Raw genomic sequence first — 21,082 nt, 5'->3', positions numbered from 1 at the left:
CACCATGCTCACAACTTCTCTCCAATAGATATGAGGTAGATTAGCTTCTATCATTATAGTTCTAGTCGCATCCAAGATAGTTTTGTTCTTTCTTTCTACAATACAATTTTGTTGAGGTGTACGGGGTGCAGACAACTGTCTCCTTATCCCATGCTTCTCACAATAATTGTTAAATTCATTGGATGTGAATTCACTACCCTGATATGACCTTAAGAATTTAATCTTCAACCCTGTCTTTGTCTCAACTTTATCTTTAAAGATTTTAAACTTTTCAAAAGCTTCAGATTTCTCCCTTAGAAAAGTAACCCACATCATTCTGTTAGACAATTCAAATAACGAGAAGATAAATCAGAGGGGGGGGGTGAATCAGTTGTCACGGATTACCATAACATTTAGCAATTAAAACTTTAATATGAGAGCCCAAAACATTAATACCCAAATACTTAAACTAAATACCAAAATAGCAATTAAACCAATTAATTAAGCATAAACAATAATCATAGAATAAATACCATCCACGTGACACCAAGATTTATACATGGAAAACCCGCTAAAGGGAAAAACCACAATGGGAAGCATACCCACAATCAAATAATACTTCTACAATATGTGAATTACAATTGAGGGGCCTACACTTGTAGGAAGGCCAACAACCTAGAGCAAACTGCTCATCACAAAAGGAGACTCACTGACTACATAGAAATATAGACTACAATCCAGAAGAAGGAATGAATTGCAAAGATAACATCTCCTATAACTGAGTACAGTTCTGGTTAAGCTCAATATCGAAGGAATAAATCCTCTTGCATAGACCCAATTCGATCTCCAATGATCGACCAAATCCTCTTCCTGAATGATATTACATTATTTGCACATTACATATCCATATCCCATTCCTTGACCTTATACCTATGATGATCTACAATGAGATCTTACATCACATATATATACAAACCATCGACCATAAAAAATCAGGTCAGCCACCAGATAATAAAACAATTACATAATTACAAAACATGTTGGCCTTAGGCCAAAAAAATAATATCCAACCCATAAGACATCCTAGAAACACATCAAGAGGTCCAATCCACATGTTACATTAAGTCGATCCATAACTGAGATCAACTGGGACCCAATCTTGGTCCACATGCTAAAGCAATGATCTTCATCTACAAAGTATCAAACATGATCACCATCAGCATCCTAAACTCCACCAGAAGCTGCACCAACACCCCTTATGTATATCATCAAAGATCTTCATCAAAAGCTTTGCCAGTGAAACCCTCGCCGGTACTACAAGCCAAGCTTCCAAGAAAACATGATAGCATTCGATCACTAGACCAAAACCATGAATAAGAGAATTCCATAAGCAAACCATACCAGAGCATACCGGATCATGCCAAATCCAAACCAACCAGAAACTGCTCAACCTACTAGGACCAGAAGGGTGCCAGTAAAGAATCCAAAATAGCTAGTGTTGACATCAATGACAAAACATCAATTAAAAAAAATAATCAATTCCTCCAAATGGCCAACAATCTCCCCCTTTGGAATTGATGGCAACACTAGATGTGAAAAACATCTAAGTACCAATAAATGCCAAACAAGTCACCCCCAATGGAGGACAACCAACAATCTCCCACATATAGATGTAGAAATGACGTTCATAAACACAGACCAAACTCCCCCTATGAATGATATCTCTATAAAGCTCTGAATTATATATCTCTCCCCCTAATGTATGAAACTCCTTAAGTTTTTCTTTTTCACATCAATATCTCTCCCCCTTTAACACCAATGCTCGAAATCTGAAAAAAAATATCAAAGTAAAAACATAAACCACTGAATCACAGAGATGACTACTCCCCCTGAGTAGTAGCATCCCCACATTAGTGTCGAAATAAAAATATCTCTGATAATGCATACCAGACTGATGCCAAAAAGCATCAATCAGGTTTTTGTCGGAGGGGTAGAAACCCCTAACCTGTCTCTCAGGTATTCAAATGGTTCTTTAGGCAAAGGTTTAGTGAAAATATCTGCAATCTTCTATTTAGTGTTCACATAAACCAATCTAACTTCATTTTCTTCCACCTTCTCCTTCAAAAAGTTATACTTGATATATGTGTGCTTTGTCTTAGAGTGAAATACCAGATTCTTTGATATGTCAATAACAACAGAGTTATCATAGTGAATAATTACCGGTCTAGTGCAATGTACTTTGACATCCTTTAACATTTGTTTCATCCATAAAACCTGTGTACAATTAGTAGCAGTAACAACATACTCAGCTTCAGCAGGAGATAAAGAAGTACATGACTATTTCTTGTTGATCCATGAAAACAATTTCTTTCCAAGAAAGAAAGCTTCACCAAAAGTACTTTTCCAATCCTTAACATCTCCAGCCTAATCCATATTTGTATATGAACATAAAGTAAAGTCATCATCCTTAGGCTACCACAAACCATATTCTGATGTACCTTGCAAGTATCTAAAAATCCTTTTCACCACAATCTCATGATTTTCTCTAGGACCACTCTGAAATCTAAATGCAATACAAACAACATTCATTATGTCAGGCCTAGTCTAAGTCAAATAAAGTAGACCTCCAATCATAGATTTGCATCTTGTAGGATTTACCGGTGTAGAAACATCTTTTCTTGTTAATTTCTCACTTGTAACCATAGGAGTACTTACTGGTTTAGAATCTCCCATATCAAATTTCTTCAACAATTCCCTAGCATACTTAGTTTGATAGATGAAAATACCTTTGTTAGTCTGAGTAATTTGCAAACCTAAGAAAAATTTCTTTTCCCCAATCATAGACATTTCAAATTCTTTCTCCATAATTTTAGAAAATTCCATGCACAACTTATCTTCACCACCAAAAATAATGTCATCAACATATACTTCAATAATTAGTATATCATCATCAGTGATCTTATAATATAAATTATTGTCAACATTACCCTTAGTAAAACCAAGCTTGAAAAGATATTTATCCAACCTTGCATACCAAGCTCTAGGTGCTTGTTTCAATCCATATAAATCTTTCCTTAACCTATAAACCATGTTTGTATCATCTGATAGTGAAAAATGAGCAGGTTTCTCAATATAAACTTCCTCATCAAGATCCCCATTCAAAAATGCACACTTAACATCCATCTGATAAACCTTATAGTTTTTATGGGCAACATAGGCAAGAAATAATCTTACAGCTTCAATCCTAGCTACAGGTGCAAAAGTCTCACCATAATCAATTCCTTCCTTCTGAGAATATCCTTTACAAACCAATCTAGCATTATTCCTTACAAATTGACCATCCTCATTCAATTTATTCCTAAAACCCATTGAGTTCCAATAAAATTCTTATTTTTACACTGGGGAACCAAAGTCCATTTGTTATTCTTCTCAATCTGATCTAATTATTCTTCCATAGCTTTCAACCAATCTTCATCTTTACATGTCTCAATTACTGATACCGGTTCAACTTGTGAAATTAAACATACCTTGTTAATTTCTAGTCTTCTTCTTGTCATTACTCCATTGTTCTTATCCCCAATGATCTGATCTTCTGAATGATTTAATCTCACATACCTGGGAGTCCTCTGACTCTCTGTTCCTCTTCCCAGTTCTTCGGTTACTGTAGAATTTTTTGATACTATCGAAGTAACTGGTTCAACACTCTATTCCAGTAAAGGTGCTATCAGTTCAGATATAATTATTTCCACCATTGGTTGCTCCTCATAAACACTGATTTGACCTCTATTCATCTCATCCACTTTGACATTAGCACTCTCCACAATTCTTTGCAATCTCTTGTTATAATATCTATATGCCTTGATCTCATTAGAATAACCAAGAAATATGCCTTCATCACATCTAGGATAAAATTTTCCAATGATATCATCCCTCATGATATAACATCTACTACCAAATATTCTAAAATACTTAATTGTAGGTGTATTGCCAAACCATAATTCATAAGGTGTCTTACCAGTTTTTCCTTTGATATGTACTCTGTTGAATGTATAAACTTGTGCTGACTATTTCTCTCCAAAAGATATGAGGTAGACTATATTCCATCATCATTGTTCTAGAAACATCCAAGATAGTTATGTTCTTTCTTTCCACAACTTCATTCTGTTGAGGTGTCCGGGGAGCAGAAAATTGTCTCCTTATACCATGCTTCTCACAAAAGTTAGTAAACTCACTAAATGTGAATTCTCCACCATGATCTAACCTTAAATATTTAATCTTCAATCTTGTCTTAGTTTCCACTTTATCCTTAAAGATTTTAAACTTTTCAAATACGTTAGATTTCTCCCTTAGAAAAGTAACCCACATAATTCTAGAATAATCATTAATGATTAGCATGAAATATCTATCACCTTGAAAACTTTTAACTCTAGCACGACCACACAAATCAGTATGAATAAGATCAAGAACATCATTAGATTTATCTTGTATAGTCCTAAAAGAGGTTCTAACCTGTTTACCCATTCAACATTCTTTACATACTGGATTATAGGGCTTCACAATCTTAGGTATATCTCTAACTGCCTTAGTTGAAATGATCTTCACAATGCAATCAAAATTCACATGACACAACCTTTTATGCCATAGCCAATTTTCATCAATTTGTGTAATCAAACATGTCTTCTCACCGGAATTCAAATGAATTATATTACTTTTTGTCTGTGTACCAGTTGCAATCTCTAAACCAAATCTGTTAATGGTTTTACATTTTCCATCCTTGAACTATAATTGAAATCCCTTATCCACCAATTGTCCTACACTCAAAAGACTATCTCTTAAACCTTAAACATAATAAACATTATCAGTATTGGTCTTACTATCCAATGATATAGTTCCTTTTCCTTTGATCATACATAGTTTGTCATCTCCAAATCTAACCAGACTGCCATCGAATTCTTGCACAGATAGAAAATTCCCTTTATCTCCAGTCATATGATGTGAACAACCACTATCAATTACCCATTCATCCTTGTCTTCAATTTTAGTAGCAAGTTCCTTTTCTTTAGGTACATTCTCTTCCAGTGCCAGAACATCTTCCTTGATAGCCAAGAACACCGATTCCTTCCCATTGTCAGAACCAATAGCAGAGTCTTTTGTCGGTTCATCATCAGAATCAGTAATGCCTTCCTCATCAGCTAAGTAGCATGATTTTTTTTTGTTTTTCATGTACTTATACTTGTTTTGATATCCAAGGTTAGGCTTAAATGATCTTCTAACTCTTTCCTCTAATCTTGAATTCCTTTCAGGATATCTAGATGCAAAACTTTTCTTTCATACTTACTTCCTACCGGTCCTTTAGGTGCTCTTCTAGAAAATAGTGCTTCAAGTTTCTCAAACTGATCATCTTCACTCTTAATATCATTAAATTCCTTTGCATATAAATCTTTCCAATCTTTCCAATCTTTCTTACTGGTTGTTGATGTAGATGCATGAAAAGAAAGTTCATTCTTCATAGCTCCAGAAGGTGCAAATTCTTCAAGCTCAAAAGGAGATAATTTCCCAACCAAGGTATCTCTGTTGACAGATGTATTAGCCATTGTTCTCAACTCATTAATAGAAGTAGCCTTCATCTTGTAATCCAGTGGAAGGGCTCTTAGAACTTTAGAAACAATATGTCCCTCACTCAAACTTCCACCACAACATTGAATTCTCATAACAATCTCATTTACCCTATCCATGAATGCAGTAATCCTTTCATCTTCTTCCATCTTCAGGTTTTCATATCTCACTCGGTAACCATCAAGTTTAGAAATCTTCACTGTAGAGTCACCTTCATTAAGAGTCTCCAACTTATCCCATATAGCCTTTCCAGATGATTTGTCAGTTAATCCCATTATTTGTTGATCAGCAAGTGCACACAAGAGGGCTTCTCTTGCTCTACAATCACTCTCAAGCTCCTTATCCAAGTTTGTTGGAGGAGGATTTCTAGATGTCAGATTATGAGGTGTAACACCATTCTGTGTGTTCTCCCAAATCTCCTTTCCAAGACATCTCAGATGAGTCTCCATCTGAATCTTCCATACTGTGTAATTTGTTCCATCAAGCCTAGGAATATCTCTCCAAAAGATAGCTTTACATGAAATGGATGAACTTAAATGTAAGTCTCCCATAGGAGCTTCCTCAAGTGGTTAATCTTTTTATAGAGAGGACCAATGCTCTGACACCAATTGTTAGAAAGTTCAAATAAGAAAAAGACAAGTGAGAGGGGGGGTGAATGAGTTGTCACAGATTATCAAAACATTTAGAAATTAAAACTTTAATACCAAAGCCCAAAAAATTAATACCAGAATTCTTAAACCAAATACCAGAATAGCAGTTAAACCAATTAAGAATAAACAATAATCACATAATCAATACCATCCACATGACACCAAGATTTATATGTGGAAAACCTGGTAAAGGAAAAAACCGCAGTGGGAAGCCTACCCATAGTCAAATAATACTTCTATAATAAGTATGTGAATTACAATTGAGGGGCCTGCACTTGTAGGAAGTCCAACAACCTAGAGCATACTTCTCATCACAAAAGGAGCCTCACTAACTACATAGAAATCCATAATACAATCCAGAAGAAGGAATGAACTACAAAGATAACATCTCCTATGCCTAAGTACAGTTTTGGTTAAGCTCAATACCAGAGGACTAAATCCTCTTACATAAACCCAATTTGATCTCCAATGATCGACCAAATCCTTTACTTGAATGATATTACATTATTTGCACACTACATATCCATATCCCATTCCTTGACCTTATACCTATGATGATCTACAATGAGCTCTTACATCATATATATATACAAACCCTCAACCATAAACAATCAGGTCAACCACCAAATAATAAACCAATTACATAATTACAAAACATGTCCTTAGACCAAACAAATAATATCCAACACATAAGATATCCTAGAAACACATCGAGAGGTCCAATCCACACGTTACATTAAGTCGGTGCATAACCTAGATCAACCAGGACCCAATATAGGTTCACACGCTAAAGCAATGATCTCCAGCCACCAAGTCTTGAACATGATCACTATCACCATCCTGAAACTCCACTAGAAGCTGCACCAACACCACTTATGCATATCATCAAAGATATTCATCAAAAGCTCCACCGGGGAAACCCTCGCTAGTACTACAAACCAAGCTTCCAAGCAAACAAGATAGCATCTGATCACCAGACCAAAACCAACTGACTAAATATGAACATGAGTAGCATGAATAAGATGATTTCATAACCAAACCATACCGGAGCATACCGGATCATGTCAGATCCAAACCAACCAAAAATGGCTAAACCTACCGGGACCAGAAGGGTGTCGATAAAGCATCCAAAATAGCTAGTGTTGACATCAATGACAAAACATCAATGCAACCAAATGGCCAATACATTCTAGAATTATTGTCAATGATTAGCATGAAATATCTGTCACCCTGAAAACTCTTTATTCTAGTAGGACCACACAAATCAATATGAATAAGATCAAGAATATCATTAGATTTTTCTTGTATACTCTTAAAAAAAGTTTTGACTTGCTTTACCATTTGACATTCCTTACATATGGGATTATAGGGCTTCACAATCTTAGGTATATCTCTAACAACCTTAGTTGAGCTGATATTTACAATGCAATCAAAATTCACATGACACGACCTCTTATGCCATATCCAGCTCTCATAAACTTGTGCAATCAAACATGTCTTCTCATCAAAGTTTAAATGAAAGATGTTATCTTTAGTCTATGTACCGATTGCAATCTCCAAACTAGATCTGTTAATGATCTTGCATTTTCCATCCTTGAACTATAATTGAAATCCCTTATCCACCAACTATCCTACACTCAAAATATTATTCCTTAAACCTTCAACATAATAAACATTATCATTATTATGCTTACCATCCAATGATATAGTTCCTCTACCTCTGATCATACATTCTTTGTCATCTCCAAATCTAACTAGACCACGATCATGATAACTCAATGATGAACCACTAGTACCAAACCGATACTGAGAGGGGGGGGCAGTGAATCAGTACAAACACAAATATAGTCAAAAACCAATTTGACAACAAATACCCCAAATGACTGATAAATAGGGATACTGGTAAAACAAAGTGCAACCGGTAACATCCAGTATAGCTCAATCAGTCATGAACTGGTCACTCAATAAGCTTTCCTCTTAACTCAATACTATAGTATCATTATATTCTCATGCATAAACTAGTAAACTTGACCATCGGATCTTCACAACAATGAGTTCAATAAGTTTTATAGACAGGCATAAAAACATAGAACCTTCATGTGCTTAACAGATAAAACAAAGCATCACAAGATAGAAGCATTTCACATGACATGCATAATTTTCATGTGGAAACCCAACTGGAAAAAACCAAGGTGGGGATGAATACCCACAAGCTACTTTTTGAACTCTTTAGAAGTCCGTTCTATTAGGAGCCTTGTCCAGTTAAGGACATTACAATAGGTTCTGGTAAGAACCGATCTTGTTAAGGGTCACTCGGTTAAGGGTTAAACCCGGTAGGGTCACCTTGTTAGAGGATTTCAAGAACTCAATAGCTGAAAGGATCTCCTAAGCTTCTCTAGCTTCTCAGAACTCATTAGCCTCGAGTTACCTGGTTAAGGGATTTGAAACAAGCCAGTTCAGACCACCCGATTTAAGCGATTTTGAATCAAGCCAGTTAAGGCTACCCTGTTAGGGGATTTTACAACTGTTGAAGTGGTTAGAGATCAATAGGTATTACAATGATTTGTTAACAACACTTAATGCTAATGCAGATCCATTTAGGCTCCTCTTTTCCCTCTACACATTAACTTTGTAGGTATCTCTTATCTCCTTTGGTCTGGCAAGAATCACGTATCACTTTCCTTGGATACACACTCATAACTTTTGCCAACAACCTCAGAAAGAAACCCAACATCGACCTTATAGGAGACATACAGGTCAGTAGCAAAAACCCTAAACCCTAAACCTGTTAGGTTAAGCAATTCAAACAGTTTGATCTTGACCGTTGAATCATGCTGCATTAAATGCAACAATCTTGAATTGATCTCAAGATTTTCTCCATCATCCATTATCCACCGTTTTCATAGCGGCTGATAACCCATCACGTGTTATCACCATTTGATAGACTTCGCACATTCTCAAGGTAGATAGGAATAGTCATCTTCATGCACACAGAGCTTATGTGGCAACATGATCTGTCCTTCATCATACTGCTAACTCATCACACAAAGATCACCGATTGAGTCACACAGACTTGAGGTACTCCAACCGAAAACCCCGAAGTGGAAACTACCTACCAACTGGTAGTCATACAGTGCTTCCATGTGCTGGTTTCCATAACTACATGGTGGTTCACCTTGAACAAATATGTTGCTTCACTTTGGCATATAAACCAGTTCACACATATGTCGGTTCCTCTCTCTTCACTTATCACATGTGTCAGTTCACACTATGTCCCATATTGACATCAATGACAACATATAATATCATTATGTCTTCATGCTGATTCACATAAGGGTCATGTCGGTTCACATAATGCCAACAATCTCCCCCTTTGGCATTGATGGCAATATACAAAAGATATCTTCTCTGCTTCACATCTTCTTCCCATCTATTGCAGATATCTTTTCGCTTCACTTCTTCTCCCCCTTTGACAACAATGCCAAAGTGGAGGTACAATCATCATTATTTCATCATGTTGCTCCCCCTAAGGAGTAGCATCCTTCAACACAACAATCAACCAAAACTTTGTCTTTCCAGTACCTGACTGATGTGGAACAATTATTTTTAGTTCACCTCCTGAAGGGGCAATACCCCTAATTCACCTCTCAAATGGACAAATGTTGTCTTTGGGAGAGTCTTGGTGAATATGTCTGCTAACTGCTCCTTACTGGACACATGCTCCAGTGCAATCTCTTTATTCTAAACCTTTTCCCTCAAGAAATGATACTTAAGCTCAAAATGCTTGGTTCTAGAATGTAAAACTGGATTCCTTGATATATTGATAGCACTTCTGTTATCATAGAATATACTTACCAATTCAGATACAGGGATCTTGAAGCCTTCCAGTACATGCTTCATCTAGATTGTTTGAGTACAATTCATGAAAGCTGCAACATACTCCGCTTCCGCTATAGACTGAGAGATGCAAGTCTTCTTTTTACTCATCCATGAGACTAGTCTACCATTGAAAAAGAATACACCACTGGTTGTGCTCTTCCGGTCATCCACATTACCGGCCCAATCAGCATCTATGAATACTTTCATATTGAAATTATTGATGTATGGGTACCACAATCCATAGTCAATTGTTCCCTTCAGTTACCTAAGAATCTGCTTGACTGCACTCAAGTGAGATTCTCTTGGACTCTTCTGGAACCTTGCGGTGATGCCAACTGCATGTGCAATATCTGGTCTGCTATGCACTAAATAATGCAACTTACCAATCATTGATCGGTATTCCTTCTCATCAACCAGTGTAGAATCATCCTCCTTTGTCAATTTGCAACCGGTCACCATCGGTGTACCAACCGGTTTGCTATCTTCCATGCCAAAAGTCTTCAACACCTCTTTGACATATTTAGACTAAGTGATGAAGATTCCATCTTTCATCTGATGGATCTACAGTCCAATGAAGAACTTAATCTCCCCTATGAGTGACATCTCAAACTCTTTCTTCATCTCATCAGCAAACTCATGACTCATCTTTTCATCTCCACCAAAGATGATGTCATCAACATAAACTTCACATATCAGAATCTGATCTCCTTCAGACTTCAAGTAGATATTGCTATCTTCACTTGTTCTCTCAAATCCAATCTTCACAAGATGGGAATGTAGGTGCTCATACCATGCCCTAGGTGCTTGCTTTAGACCATATAATGCTTTATGTAGCCTACATACCATGTCACTGTCTTTAGATAGGGTAAACCCATCTGGTTGCTCAATATACACCTCCTCTTCAAGTACACCATTTAGGAATGCAAATTTTACATCCATTTGATATACCTTGAATCTCTTAAAAGCTACATATGCAAGAAGCATACGAACTCCTTCCAATCTGGCTATAGGAGCAAAGGTTTCCCCATAGTCTTCACCTTCTTCTTGAGCATATCCTTTGCATACCAATGTGGCTTTATTCCTAATCACTGTGCCATCCTCATTCAACTTATTTCTGAACACCTATTTGGTGCCAATGACATTTCTATGTTCTGGTCTAGGTACCAAGGACCATGTACCATTTTTCTCTATCTGGTCAAGTTCTTCTTCCATTGCCTTGATCCAGTCTTCATCTTTATGAGTCTGTTTGAATGACTTAGGCTCAAATTCAGAGATCATACATGAGTTTTCTCTGATCTTTCTTCTGGTAAGGATTCCTACATCCTTATCACCTATGATTTGCTTGGGATCATGATTCAACTTGACATACCAAGGAATGGTCCTAACTGGTTCTTCTTGCTTTTCTTCTTCATCCTCATCTTCATCAGTATCAGCATTCACAGGTTTAGGAACACTGTTACTGGTACTCGGTTGACTGACAACTGGTTCCCAGAAGGTTGCAACCGGTTCATTTACAGCTTGCTCACTGCTAGTTTCCTCAGTCTTCTTAGAGGATTCATCAACTCTTACATTGATGCTTTCCATAATTCTCTGAGTCCTATTGTTGTATCACCTGAAAGCTTTACTCTTGGTGGAATATCCTAGAAATATTCCCTCATCACATTTAGCTTCAAATTTACTTTGGTGTTCACACCTCTTGATGTAACATTTGCTACCAAATACCTTAAAGTAGTTAACCTCAGGTGTCTTACCAGTCCAATACTCATAAGGAGTTTTGTCCTTACCCTTTTTGATGAGTACTCGGTTCATAGTGTAGACTGCAGTGCTCACCGCTTCTCTCCAAAAGGTGTGAGCAACCTTTCCTTGGATCAACATGGTTCTAGCTGCTTCAACCACAGTCTGGTTATTCCTCTTTGCTAGGCCATTCTTCTGTGGAGTCCGAGGGGCAGATAGCTGTCTCTTGGTGCCAAATTCTTCACAATACTTGTTGAATTCACTGGAAGTGAATTGCCCTCCTTGATCAGTTCTGAGACATTTGATCCTTTTACCACTTTCCTTCTCCACTAATGCTCTGAAATCTTTGAATTTCCCAAAAGCTTCAGACTTGTCTTTCAAGAATGTGACCCACATCATTCTTGAGCAGTCATCAGTGAGAATCATGAAGTACCTATCACCTTGCACACTTCTAGTTTTCATAGGACCACATAAATTAGTATGCACAAGATCAAGCAAGTTGTCAGCAGTGAAAGATTTACCTTTAAAGGTTGAGGAAGATATTTTCCCCAATTGACATTCTCTACACAAGGTGTTATCTAGTTTGCTCACCACCGGCAACCCTCTAACTGCCTTGATCTTACTAGCCTTCACAATGTTATCAAAGTTCACATGGCAGAATCTCCTATGCCATATCCAGCTATCATCAAGCTTAGCCATAATACATGTACTTATATTTGCATTCAGATGAAATAGGTTACCTTTAGTCTGCATGTCGGTGGCTACCAATTTACCATCTTTACCTTTGATTCTGCAAACTCCATTCTTGAATTGCAGAGTGAGACCACTATCATTTAGCTGGGAAACACTTAGAAGGTTGTGTCTAAGACCATCAACCCAGTACACATTGTCAGCACTACTCTTTCCATTCAAAGAGATGGACCCCCTACCTTTAACCATGCATGGTGCATCATTGCCAAAGCGAACCACACCACCATCATACTCCTCTAAGGATAGAAACTTGCTCCGATCACCAGTCATATGGTGAGAATAGCCACTGTCAATGATCCACTCATTGGAATCATCAAACCGGGAGACAAGAGCCTTCTTGTCTGCCACATCTTCCTTTACAGCAACAAACACAATGTCTTCATTCTCTTCATCTTCTGATTCCTCATCTGTGACACCTTCATCAACTGCCACAAAACAATTTCTCCAGTTTCCTCCTTTGAATTTCTTGAACCTTTCTGGTTTATCCTTGTTCTCACTATTAGGATAGTTCATAGCAATATGTCCTATCCGGTTACAGGAGAAAAATTTCAAAGGAAGCTTACCTTTGTATTTACCGGTCCCTTTTGGAAATCTCCTGGCAAGAAGAGCTTCAAATTCCATCAGAAACTCTTCATCCTTCATTTCTCTATTCTAATTAGGTTCCCCACTAGTGCTAGCCTCTTTTCCTTTTCTAGATTGTATAGAAGAATTTTTAAAAGTTGATTCTTTCTTATGAGCACTACCATCAAAACTATTCAACTCATAGGCTATCAACTTGGCTATGATGGAGTCCAAGGATGCCTTAGACTTGTCTATTGATCTCAACTCCTGAATAGCAGCAACCCTTATTGCATAGACTGGCAACAGGGATCTCAGGACTTTACTTACCACAGTGGAATCTTCTATTTTGCCACCTGCACTCTTTATTTCTCCATCAACTATTTTGATTCTTATTCCATACTGCTAAATGGTCTCTCCTTCAACCATCCACATGTCTTCAAACATTCCTCTCAAGCTCTCTTCCTTAGCCTGTTTTACATGCTCATCACCACCATAGATATTTTCAAGAGCATCCCATACCTCTTTGGGATTTGCCTTGTCCTGAACATCAATAAACTCAATGTCAGATAGACTACTGATGAGGGCTTCCATGACTTGCCCATTTTCTTGTATCTCTCTCTTTTGGTCATCGATGAGAGTACTGGTAGGAACAACATATACATTTTCAACATAGCTCCAGTGTTGAACACACATGCTTTTGATGAGTATCTTCATCCTATCTTTCCATATACCAAAATTTTCCCTGTTAAACTTTGGACCTTCCCTCTTCATCATTAGACTAGGATCTTTTCCTCAAGTAGTTAAGCTTACAACACAGAGGACCTGGAGTGCTCTGATACCAAATGATAACTCAATGATGAACCACTAGTACCAAACTGGTACTGAGAGGGGGGGGTGAATCAATACAAACACAAATATAGTCAAAAACTAGTTTGACAACAAATACCCCAAATGACTGATAAACAGGGATATCGGTAAAACAGAGTGCAACCGATAACATCTAGTATAGCTCAATTAGTCATGAACCGATCACTCAATAAGCTTTCCTCTTAACTCAATACTACAATATCATTATATTCTCATGCACAAACTAGTAAACTTCACCATCAGATCTTCACAACAATGAGTTCAATATGTTTTATAGATAGGCATAAAAACATAGAACCTTCATGTGCTTAACAAATAAAACAAAGCATCACAAGATAGAAGCATTTCACATGACACACATAATTTTCACGTGGAAACCCAACTGGGAAAAACCACGGTGGGGATGAATACCCACAAGCTACTTTTTGAACTCTTTAGAAGTCTGCTCTATTAGGAGCCTTGTCTGGTTAAGGACATTACAATAGGTTCTGGTAAGAACCGATCCTGGTAAGGATCACCCGGTTAAGGGATACCCAGTTAAGGGTTAAACCTGGTAGGGTCACCTTGTTAGAGGATTTCAAGAACTCAATAGCTGAAAGGATCTCCTAAGCTTCGCTAGCTTCTCAGAACTCATTAGCCTCGAGTTACCCGATTAAGGGATTTGAAACAAGCTGGTTAAGACTGCCCGATTTAAGGGATTTTGAATCAAGCCAGTTATGGCTACCCTGTTAGGGGATTTTACAACTATTGAAGTGGTTAGAGATCAATAGGTATTGCAATGATCTGTTAACAACACTTAATGCTAATGCAGATCCGTTTAGGCTCCTCTTTTCCCTCTACACATTTACTTTGCAGGTATCTCTTCTCTCCTTTGGTCTGGCAAGAATCATGTATCACTTTCCTTGGATACATACTCACAACTTTTTCCAACAACCTCAGAAAGAAACCCAACATCAACCTTATAGGAGACATATAGGTCGGTAGCAAAAACCCTAAACCTTAAACCTGTTAGGTTAAGCAATTCAAACGGTTCGATTTTGACCATTGAATCATGCTGCATTAAATGCAACAATCTTGAATTGATTTCAAGATATTCTCCATTGTCCATTATCCACCGTTTTCATGGCGGTTGATAACCTGTCACGTGTTATCACCATTTGACAGACTTTGCACATTCCTGAGGTAGATAGGAATAGTCATCTTCATGCAAGATCCTTCATGCACACAGAGCTTATGTGGCAACATGATCTGTCCTTCATCATACTGCTAACTCATCACACAAAGATCACCGATTGAGTCACATAGACTTGAGGTACTCCAACCAAAAACCCCGAAGTGGAAGTTATCTACCAACCGGTAGTCATACAGTGCTTCCATGTGCTAGTTCCCATAACTACATGCCAATTCACCTTGAACAAATATGCCGCTTCACTTTGGCATATAAACCGGTTCACACATATGTCGGTTCCTCTCTCTTCACTTATCACATGTGCCGGTTCACACTATGTCCCATATTGACATCAATGACAACATAAAATATGATTATGTCTTCATGCTGATTCACATAAGGCTCATGCCGGTTCACATAATGCCAACAGATCAAATTCTTGCAAAGATAGAAACTTCTTTTAATCTCCAACCATATGATGTGAACATCCACTATGTATGACCCATTCATCCTTGTCTTTAATTTTTGCAGCAAGGGCCTTTTCCTCATTTTGAATAATAGGTATTGGAGCATCTTCCTTAATAGCCATAAATACCCATTCCTTTCCACTATTGGATCCACTAGCTGAATCTTGTGCTAGTTCATCATTAGAATCAGTCAGACCTTCCTCATCTACATAGTAACATGATTTATCTTTGTTTCTCCTATACTTATGCTTATTCTAATAATTATGGTTAGGCCTAAAATATATTCTATCTTTCTCTTCAAATATTGAATTCCTCTCAGAACATCTAGATTTAAAATGACCTATCTTATTACATGCAAAATATTTAAAATGTGATTTTCCTTCATACTTACTTCCTGTCGGACCTTTAGGTACTCTTCTATCAAATAGGGATTCAAGTTTCTCAAACTCATCATCTTATTTCCTCATTTCCTCTAGTTACTTCGCATATAAAGCTTTCCAATCACTCTTGTTGGTTGATGATGTAGATGTGTGAAAAGAAGATCCAGTCTTTGCAGCTCCTTGTGGACCAAATTCTTCAATCTCAAAAGCAGATTATTTTCCAACCAAAGTATCCTTGTTAACATAAGTGTTAGCCATTATTCTCAGCTCATTAACTATAGTAGTCTTCATCTTGTAAGCTAGTGGCAAATCTCTCAATACGTTAGAAACAATCTCATCTTCACTAAAAGATCCACCACAACACTGAATTCCCATAATAATTTCATTAAATGTTTCCATAAAAGCAGTAATCCTTTCATCTTCTTCCATCTTGGGGTTCTCATACCTTACCCAGTAACCATGAAGTTTAGCAATTTTAATAGTAGGGTCACCTTCATTCAGAGTCTCCAACTTATCCCATATAGCCTTTGCAGATGATTGGTCAGTTAATCTCATAATTTGTTGATCAAAAACTGTGCTCAAGAGTGCTCCTCTAGCTCTACAATCATTTTGAATGTCTTTATCCAAGGTTGCTAGAGGAGTATTTCTAGATGTCATATTATGAGGAGTATAGCCTTTCTCTGTGATCTCCCAAATGTCTTTCCCAATACATCTCAAATGAGTTTCCATCTGAATCTTCTATACCCTATAATTTGTCGAATCATTTATTTAGTCATTGTAATCATTAATTATCATTTACATACCAATTGATTTATGTCTATAGGTAGTATATTTATTCATTTGTATCAAATCAATTAAGAAATAGTGACTAGTATTCATAAGTTTGGATGTCATCTGGATATGTGATTCAGGAGCATCCCCGGTCGATGAGCAATCTTGCATCAACCAAAAACATTTTCCTTTCTTGTTTATTTCTTTGTCCAGTTTTAGTATTCTTGCTAGTATGTACCGGTAGTTTCTTGATCTACAGGGCAAATCTTATTTAAAGACTCCTAGTAGTTTCATGTGGTTGATTCCAGATTTCTAGTTAATGTGGATTCTTTTTCGGCTAGTTATCGCTTCCAATTGGTTGTTTCTGGGTTCTCGGGACAATTCTCGTGCTTACTGGTTGGTTTTCCTCCATTACCGACATGATTCTTGGCGTATGGATCCATCTTGGGTCTTATCCAATGTTCCTTGGTGTGTGGCCAACCTTCCTGCTGATCTGCATCACTTGGTTGCTATTTTTCAAAAATATTTCTTGAATCTTAGGGCCGACCTAATTACAGATTTCATTTTCCTGTACTGGTCAATGTAATCTTTTGAGGCTGACCCAGAAATGTTCTAGTGGGTATAAATATGATGTTATGTAATCATTTGTAAAGGAAGATAAAGTTAGACTGAGAATAAGGATTGAGATTCGCATGTTGTGATCTGATTGATCTTTGTAGTCCTGGTTGGATTGTATCTGGCTTGAAGCATGCATGTAATTGGTTAACTACCAGATATTCTTTGATGATAATTTGATGATCAGTGGGTGATTGTTAGAAGTTCTATGACTTGAATATGATCTATTTATATGAATTTGTTATGTTTTCTTACTGCTTTCATTGTGTCTCTCTTGCTACATAAGTTGGTTGACCGATCACCGAGGGGAGGCAATTGAAACTGGTAGACAGATCACCAAGTTGAGGCATTTCACTGAAGTGGAAGGAGAGATGCCGCCGAGGAGAACAAACCCTCAGAGGATAGAACAGATGATGGAAGACTTCAAGAATGAAGTGAGGAATGAAATCTGGAATGCTTTGGCTAGTTTATGAAGAAACCCTAACTTTGAGGATGAGTATGAGGAAACCGGTGAAGAGCTTGAGGAATCTAAAGGACCAAAAGATGAGAGAGATGAAACATTCCTAAGAGTAGTGGCACAAGCAAGTAAAGTGCACAAAGTTGAGGTTTCTAACTTTTCCAAAATGCTGAACCCAGAGGATTTGATTGATTGGATTGGATAGTTGGAGGACTACTTTGAGTTTGAGGATGTCAAGGACCCGTAGAGAGTCTGGTTGACATAGACCAAGTTGAAAGGACATGCTGCCTTGTGATGGAAAGAGTTGTAGAAAGATATAGTGGAGAATGGTGAATTGAAAATCACCTAGTGGAGATAGATGGTTGCAAGGTTGAAGGCCAAGTTCATACCAAGAGACTATGAACTGGAGTTGTTGAAGGAGTTGCAAAACCTAAAACAAAGAAACATGACTATGAAGGAATATACTGAGGAATTCTACAAGGTGGTAATTAGATCTAGACATAGAGAGATGGACAAAGAAAAGGTGGTGAGGTACATGAATGGACTTTCTTTTAACATTCAAGATGAGATGAATATGTTTAAGGTTTCAATAGTTGAATAAGATTACTAATATGCTTTGAAGGATGAGGATAAGGTGAGAAGATGACAATTGAATAGGGGAAATGAGAAAGTTCAAAATGAATGATAGTATGAAGAAATCGGTTGAAGAAGAGGATGCAAAATCTAAGTGGAGTAAAGAACTGGAATATAAGACACCAAGGAAGGGTAGCAATAGTACCCGTAGAGAATTTCTTGGCAAATGTCTCAAGTGTGGAGAAATCAGACATAGATCCTATGAATGTAAGATAGGAATGGCAAGAATTTGTGTGGCAAGTGAAGAATCGGATGCTACCACATCTGACCGTGCACCAGATCAAGGAGAATCCCTTATGTTTAGAAGAAAGGATACCAGATCTACTCAGAGGAGGAGTCTTTTCTAGACTATATGTAAATTAGGTGGTAAGTGTTGCAAGGTCATTGTAGATAGTGGAAGTACTAATAATTTAGTATTTGAGGACATGGTTGAGAAGCTTGGGTTGAAAAGGCTTAATAATTTTTGTCCTTATGAGGTAAGTTGGTTCCAAGATGATCCAAAGGTATAGATAAAGGAGCAATGATGGCTGAGTTTCAATATTGGGCCTTTGAGAGATGAAGTTTTATGTGATATTGTGTCAATGAATGTTTGTCATGACTTATTGGGAAAACCTTGGCAGTATGATAGAGGAGTTGTTTATGATTGTAGAAGAAACCTAGTTATTATTGAAAAGGATGGGTAGAAGTTCACATTGATTTCTTTGAAGGAGAAAGAGAAAGAGGTGAAGAATCTGAGTCTTGAAAGAAGTTGCAAGAAACTGGTGGTAGAGGTTATACCAGAAGGTTTGACAAAATCGGTTGCAGGAAACCAGTGGTAGAGGTTATACCAGAAGGTTTGACAGAATCGGTTGCAGAGATTATACTAGCGGTTTTGAAGAAAAATCTGATAGAACCAATTACATGTTGGCATTATACACTCAGATGAGAATAGTTGATGTTGTCATTGATGGAAACCAATTGGTAACATGGTTCACAGCTTACACTAGCAATAGACATCATCTACCGGCACAGGTAGGCACTACATATTATTCTCACCGGCACCCAGTCTACACCGACAGAAGATCTTACCGGCACCCCAGTCGACATGGAAATTATATTATTTTGTATTGTAATTATATTGTATAGCCGACATGATGTATTGTTAAGACTCATATATGTATGTGATCTTATAGGTCATTTTGTAAGTGTGAAAAAGTATGTATGGTATGTAAGCAAAGGAAGGATATGTAATTAGGTAATGAATATGAGAGAGAATATTTGTATATGCATTTTGGTGTAATAATTTTGATGAGTGAATAAGAGAAGAGTAGAGAGAAGAAAGGTTTATGGTAGAGGTATTTGACAAAGCTTAAACTGGTACTGAATCTAGCATTGCAGATGCTATTTTGAGCAATACATTATCATTGGATTTAATTATCCAATTTTGTAGTCAGTGTGACTCCTTTTGTGATTGAGCAGTGAGCTCTAGGTTGTTTCCCTTCCTACATGTGCAGGCCCCTATTGGATAAGTAATATTTATTCATATTGTCCAGTGAGTAAATATTGTGGGTCACAAATCCCACCGAGATTTTTCCCCTACCGGGTTTCCTCGCCAAAATATCTTGTGTTATGGTGTGCATTGATGTTGTCTCTCTTATTTCTTTTTGCTGCATTATTACTTGTTTACCGGTATATTAATTTAGGTTATAAAGTTGCAAACAAGTTTAAATATTTCACAAACCGGTTAGACAATAATTCACCCCCCTCTCAGTGTCTTTGGGACTGATCAAGTATCTAACATTGCAGAGATTATACCAGAGGTTTTGAAGAAAGATCTGATAGAACCAATTGCAGAGATTATACCGAAAGGTGACATGAGTTGGAAGAAGGATCTGACAAATGAGTTTGATGGACAAATGGAACCAGATGATAAAGAGCTAATGGTGACAAACTAGATAAATTCTTGTGGTAGAACCAAATCAGAATTGCAGAAACAAAGACAAAGTGCAGACCTGAAGCAAAGAAAGAGAAACCAAGGGAGTCAAAGGTCAGAGAAGCCGGTTGAAGCACTAGAAGGGATAGAGCAAAGATTGGCAGATAAAGAGGATGTTCAGATCAGAAATGAGCATCTAATCTTCATCTCAAATCCTTTAGATGTTCATGAGTTGCCTCTCATGGAACATCTTTTTTCTACCTGGGTTGTCTGATGCAGGAGCATCCCCAGTCGATGAGAAATCTTGCATCAACCAAAAACATTTTTCTTTCTTGTTTAGTTCTTTGTGCAGTTTGAGTATTCTTGTCGATATGTATCGGTATTTGCTTGTTCTTCATGGAAGATCTTGTTTGCAAACTCCTGGCAGTTTCATGTAGCTGATTCCAAATTTCTAGTTCATTTGGGTTCTTCTTTGGTTAGTTATAGCTTCCGGTTGGTTGTTTTTGGGTTCCCGGGACAACTCTTGTGTTTACCAATTGGTTTTCCTCCATTATTGGCACAATTCTTGGCATATGGATCCATCTTGGGTCTTATCCTATGTTCCTTGGCATGTGGTTGACCTTCCGATTGATCCACATCACTT

This window comes from Cryptomeria japonica, chromosome 6 (assembly GCF_030272615.1).
Source record: "Cryptomeria japonica chromosome 6, Sugi_1.0, whole genome shotgun sequence".
Classification (NCBI taxonomy): domain Eukaryota; kingdom Viridiplantae; phylum Streptophyta; class Pinopsida; order Cupressales; family Cupressaceae; genus Cryptomeria; species Cryptomeria japonica.
Note: the sequence above shows the minus strand (reverse complement) of the source record.